Below are 7,171 nucleotides of genomic sequence, written 5' to 3' on the forward strand. Positions count from 1 at the left end.
CCATCTTTAATAAAGAAAAATCCTCACTCCCAACGGAATCCATAGGTCTTCTGTCTTCATCTCTCTTAGATCTTTGCCATCAGACAAATATGTCTGCTGACAGATGAGCAGGCACAGAATGACACTGGAGCACTGTTACTGTGTAGTGCAGTGCTATGTTTCTTTTTTTGTCATTTCATGCAGTGTAGAAATCTTGGGAAAAGTGTGGATTGTGCTCTGGAAGTGATCAGTTATAGCTAACTAGGTTATTTTCTGCAGAGATAAGTCCTGTATAGAAGATGTGATATATCGGTCTGCAGTTAAAGAACTTCACCTAGAGACATCACTGGTGAGTATGTGTATTACCTATACACACACACACTGACACTATATACAGAGCTCCTGTGCATAATGTCACTGGTGATCACTGTATTACCTGTACACTGACACTATATACAGAGCTCCTGTGTATAATGTCACTGGTGATCCCTGTATTTCCTATACACACACACACTGACACTATATACAGAGCTGTGCATAATGTCACTGGTGATCCCTGTATTACCTGTACACTGACACCATACACAGAGCTCCTGTGTATAATGTCACTGGTGATCACTATATTACCTGTACACTGACACTATATACAGAGCTCCTGTGTATAATGTCACTGGTGATCACTATATTACCTGTACACTGACACTATATACAGAGCTCCTGTGCATAATGTCACTGGTGATCACTATATTACCTGTACACTGACACTATATACAGAGCTCCTATGCATAATGTCACTGGTGATCACTATATTACCTGTACACTGACACTATATACAGAGCTCCTATGCATAATGTCACTGGTGATCACTATATTACCTGTACACTGACACTATATACAGAGCTCCTGTGTATAATGTCACTGGTGATCACTGTATTACCTGTACACTATATACAGAGCTCCTGTGTATAATATCAATGGTGATCATTGCATTACCTGTACACTGACACTATATACAGAGCTTCTGTGTATAATGTCACTGGTGATGACTGTATAACCTGTACACTATATACAGAGCTCCTGTGCATAATGTATAACCTGTACACTGACCCAATATACTGAGCTTTTTTACATTTTTATTATTTTAGCATTATTTGTCACTATGTGGTGGCATTATGTGCTTTGGTCATGACATGACGATATTTGTCCCTTCTATGTGGTATTATTCAGTCACTATGTGGTGGTAATATGTGGTCTCATGGTGTGTCAGTATTTATACCTTGTATCTGGTAGCATTTGATCACTATGTGGTGGTATTATGTGCTTTGGTCATGGTGTGGCGGTATTTGTGCCTTGTATGTGGCATTATTTGGGCACTATGTGGTGGTAATATGTGATCTGGTCACGGTGTGGTGGTATTTCTGCCTTCTATCTGGTAATATTGGTCTTGGTAGAGTGGATTGTGGTTGGTCATTTGTTTTATCTGATATCAATAAGGGGAAACCTCTTTATGTCCAATAGATATTAAATACTTGGATGTTTAACCCCTCCCTGTCCTGTGACTATTACACAGCAGCAGAGATGCAGTTACAGAGGTTCACCAGAGAAAGCAAGTTGGCATTTGGTGAGATTTTCACCTCTGTATTTATAAGACAAAACCAGGAGTGGGTGAGAAATGCATAAAACATGACCTCGGATTGCTCCACTCCTGGATTTGTCTTATAAATACAGAGGTAAAAATCTCACCAAATACTCAAAGTGCCACAATCTTCTGACAGTGCGGATTCCACCAATAAATAAGTGATCACCTTCCCAACCTGTGCATCGCTGAGAACTTGTTTTCACCAATAAAAACCCTTTAATGCAAACTACAGTAATTGTACATCGCAGTTCTGGTGAGCGCACAGTGATGGGCAGGAGCCGCCAGTATAATGGGTATAACGGCTAACAGGTATTTGCAAATAGCTGAAGGGTGGGTGGGCCCGGGTGGGCCTCTGGAGTCAATGTCCCTGGTGGGCCCCAGACACCCCAGTCCGGCTCTGCCCCCGACCCAGCCCGCCCCTGATTTGTCACGCACGGACCCGAAGCGACTGTGCACTGCGATACACACATCCTGTTGAAATTTCTGCTGGCGTTTACAAGCCCCAACCCCCCCTGGGCCCGGTCGCAGTGACTGCCACTGCGACCGCGGACATTACGCCCCTGGCTACGTGAATCATATGTCCCATTTTGGTGCTCCTCACCATTTGCATGGCACAGTCATGCATGCTTCTCTATCACCATAACATGCTGCAAACAATCAGGATGGCTTCTGCTACATCTCTATATAAAAAGATAGTACATCTGTATTTCTATGATACGTAGAGTGGATGGAAATCATACATCTTGCTAATATTTATTATATTACATTCATCTGATGCTCTGTAGTAACAATGTAAATTAAATTGGCGACTTAGTGCAGTTCTATTACTATTAGTAAATGTGGCACCTTGTGTTCCACAGAATATCTGAATATTACCTGAATATTTAATCTCAGTTAATGTTCATTTATCTCTTAAATATCATTGGTCAGATGCTGATCACATGACCAGTGGTGGTGCATGCATGATGATTCCATATGAAATGCACTGAGTGACAGTTGGAAGTGACAGTTGGAATTGACCAACAACAGTGGAGGAGATGTCGGCTAACTCTAAGCAAAGCAATAATATGGATATAAAAGAGGAGGAGATTGTGGTGAGCAGAGAAAGAGTGAAGACACGAAGACCTTCCCATGACACATCTGATGATGAGAGGAAGTCTTCAGTCAACAGGACAAAACCACCAGTCCAGAAGAAAGAAGAAGTAGAGGAGAACATGGTGAGGAGAGAAGGAGCGAAGAGACTAAGACCTTCCCATGACACATCTGATGATGAGAGGAAGTCTTCAGTCAACAGGACAAAACAACCAGTCCAGAAGAAAGAAGAAGTAGAGGAGAACGTGGTGAGGAGAGAAGGAGCGAAGAGACTAAGACCTTCCCATGACACATCTGATGATGAGAGGAAGTCTTCAGTCAACAGGACAAAACAACCAGTCCAGAAGAAAGAAGAAGTGGAAGAAAAGGAGAAGGTAGAAAGTCAGAAGATGGGAGCCAAGAAGAGAGGAGCCATCTTCACCTCATCAGGGGACAAAAAGGAGAAGAAAAGAAGAAGGATTACATTAGGACAGAAACCCATGGATCTAAAGCAGAAGGCTGAAGAAGCTGAAGGAAGCAGCGGTGTTCGGCCAACCGGCTCCAAAAGCACAGTCTCTGATACCATCAAGAGGAGATTATTATTCCATCAAGTGCTTGGCCGGGAATGCTATGGAACGGTCCTGCTGGCGGAAGATTCATCTACCCGCAAACATTTTGCTGTTAAGATCATCGGCAAAAGAGCCCTGCTTGCTGACGGTGATGAGCGTGTGATGGTGGAGCGACGGGTTTTACAGCTGGCATCTGGGAGCCCCTTCCTTGTCCACGCAGACTTTGCATTCCAGACCAAGGTACAGTATTGATTGCTCGATATTAGGAAATGTCACACGTACCACACACTGCTCTGCCTCATGGACCCCAATGATATCATCTTACATTTCAATATAGCATGTCCCAAGGTAACCGCTGACAATAAGATGAATGTGATGACTATACACATGGGATATTGTGGCCCCTACTGTAATCAATAACATTTATGGCGGGGCTTGGTACATTGGGAATCATTTATTAAAACAGCCTTTTTACTTATCCCAGCCAATCACAGAGCAGCTTTTACTTTTCCAGGTCAGTTAAAACAACCTTAGCTGAGCTCTAATTGGTTAGTATGGGCTACTAGTTTTCTAGTGAGCAGATTTATTAATGAGGCCCAATGTACCCCGCTCTATAAATGATTGAAAATATTAGATGTCATCATAGAGGTCAATGAACTGTAGAAAATCACCTGCCCGGACCTCATGTTTCTAATTGGGTGACTGGTAATATTTGTATCATTTACAGCATTAGCTGGGCATTATCTTGTGTGTAGGCATCATCGCCATGTAGTAGTCTCTAGCTCATTTCTTTGACACTGTAGAATTTTACATATTATTATCTTGTATAGACATGGGATTTCAGAATAGATTAAATGTATTTGTTATTTTTTGTTATTTCCTGGATGACATTGTATTTTGTGTATACCATGTGGGGGACCCTGTGTACACTATATGTCAGGGCTATTGACTTTTGAGCACTTTATATACAATTTGAGAATGTGTTAATATTTTTGTATACAAGTATTATCTGTATCTTAAAGGCTTTTTTTAATTAATGTTGGGACATTTTTATGCACGTGCATCTACTTGTTTTTCATTGCCATGTTTTCTATGTATAAATATACTGGAATAAAGTACAAAATCCACTGTCTTGGAGTGAAATTTCTTCTAACCTCACCAACTAATGTAAAAGATGGTATCATATTGACCAGGGGCGAGGTGGGCCAGAGGGGCACATGCCCTCCAGGCCGGTCGCCAAGCAGCTGCTTCTTTACAGACTGCAGGGCGGCCCTGTATCTTTCATTGTGTACATGTGCCAGCTGGGCATCTGCAGCCCAGAACAGCCGGCACAGGCCACGTTCTTATGCCTGCCGGAGAGAAGCTTCAGCCGCTGAGCAGTACGAGAGGGCAGACATCTTTGATTCTTGTAAGGCCACGACCCCACTATCAGTATTTGGTCAGTATTCGGTCAGTATTTTTTCACAGGAGTGGGAGACAAAACCAGGAGTTGGTGATAAATGCAGAATTGGTGACTTGTTTCTATTATACCTTTTCTCTGATTGTTACTGACCTGGTTTTGGCTCCCACTCCTGAGAAAATATACTGACCAAATACTGATAGTGGGGCCGTGGCCTTAGCCTGAGCTCCGGATAGTGGTCAGGACAGGAGATTTATACTTTTTGTAGAGTGTGGAAGTGGCAGGATGCTGCTCACCTCCTGACAAGTCCAGGGCCAGATCCTGAATGTTATCTATGGTCGCTCTGCTGAGGATCAGAAAGATTTATTGTAGCAGATGGACCCTTCAAGCAGGTTGGGGTCGTGCTGTCAGTGTGAGATCATCGGCTCTCGATCTGTATGAATGTTCAAATCACATCGGACCTGAGATCGAGACACTTCAGACCTTACTATACAGACCCCTGCCCCAGACTGATCCTGCACCAGCTACAGGGCCAGAGCCGGCATAACCACCCATTGCACCAGGGCAAGTGCCAAGGCCCTGGGCAAGAGGGGGGGGGGGCCCACTCACAGTTGGGGACACTGGAACGCTATTGGGCCTGTGAGTTGGGGGGGCCCGGTGTAACCCCCCCCGTGCTTTACGGTGTTTGAAATACTCACCTCTCGTCATACCCTGCTGGCCGCAGGTCCAGTCTCCTCTGCGTCTTCTGACTCTGTGACGTCTCAGTGTTGAAGAGACAGGACTTGTAGCCAGCAGGGTATGAGGAGAGGTGAGTATTTTATTTATTTTTTATGTATGGAGCCCATTCTCTATGGAGCATTATATGGGGCCCATTCTCTATGGAGCATTATATGGGGCCCATTATTCTGCATGGAGTAATATATGGGGTCAATTATGGTGTAATGAGCATTATATGGGGTTCATTATTGTGTATAGAGCATTATATGGGGCCTATTATTCTTTATGGAACATTATATGGGGTCCATTATTCAGTATGGAGCCCATTCTGTATAGAGGACTATGTGGTGCCCATAATACTGTATGGAGTACTATGTAGTGCCCATAATACTGTATGGAGGACTATGTGGTGCCCATAATACTGTATGGAGTACTATGTAGTGCCCATAATACTGTATGGAGGACTATGTGGTGTCCATAATACTGTATGAAGGACTATGTGGTGCCCATAATACTGTATGGAGGACTATAATGTACAGTCTAAAATGAAAACTTTTGAATCCCCCCTTGACACGCCCCATGCACTGTGAGGATTCGCCGGTTTCTGAGCTATTATAGAATTTACAATAGATATCACTCATGTAATGTAAGAAGTACCGTATTTTTCGGACTATAAGATGCACCAGACCATAAGATGCACCTAGGTTTTAGAGGAGGAAAATAAAAATTTAAGCCAAAAATGTGTTCATGATGCACTTTTAAGGGGGAGGGGGTCTTCTGCTGACACTGGTATAGGGGTAATGTCCCCCAATTCTGACAATATCCCCCATCCTGGTATATATGCCCCCCCCTTCCTTTTATACGTGGTCCCCATCCTGGTATGCATGGAACCCCTCATCTCTATCCCGGTATGCATGGCACCCCTCATCCCTATCCCGGTATGCATGGCACCCCTCATCCCTGTCCCGATATGCATGGCACCCCTCATCTCTGTCCCGGTATGCATGGCACCCCTCATCCTTGTCCTGGTATGCATGGCTCCCCTCATCCCTGTCCCGGTATGCATGGCACCCCTCATTCCTGTCCCAGTATGCATGGCACCCCTCATCCCTGTCCCTGTATGCATGGCACCCCTCATCTCTGTCCCGATATGCATGGCACCCCTCATCCTTATCCTGGTATAGTGGTATGCATGGCACCCCTCATCGCTGTCCTGGTATGTATGGCACCTCTAATCCCCATCATGCTGCACATGGACCCCTCAGCGTTACCCTGGTATGCATGGCACCCCTCATCCATGTCCCGGTATGCATGGCACCCCTCATCCCTGTCCCTGTATGCATGGCACCCCTCATCCCTGTCCCGGTATGCATGGCACCCCTCATCCCTGTCCCAGTATGCATGGCACCCCTCATCCCTGTCCCGGTATGCATGGCACCCCTCATCCCTGTCCCGGTATGCATGGCACCCCTCATCCTTATCCTGGTATAGTGGTATGCATGGCACCCCTCATCGCTGTCCTGGTATGTATGGCACCTCTAATCCCCATCATGCTGCACATGGCCCCCTCAGCGTTACCCTGGTATGTATGGCCCCCTCAGCGTTACCCTGGTATGTATGGCCCCCTCAGCATTACCCTGGTATGTATGGCCCCCTCAGCGTTACCCTGGTATGTATGGCCCCCTCAGCGTTACCCTGGTATGTATTGCCCCCTCTTCCTTATCCTGGTATGCATGGTCCCCCTAATCCCCATCATGCTGCACATAAAAGAAAATAAACACTGATACTCATCTTTCT

This window comes from Phyllobates terribilis, unplaced genomic scaffold (genome assembly GCF_046119375.1).
Source record: "Phyllobates terribilis strain yellow unplaced genomic scaffold, ASM4611937v1 Scaffold_345__1_contigs__length_2012815, whole genome shotgun sequence".
In the NCBI taxonomy this organism is placed as follows: domain Eukaryota; kingdom Metazoa; phylum Chordata; class Amphibia; order Anura; family Dendrobatidae; genus Phyllobates; species Phyllobates terribilis.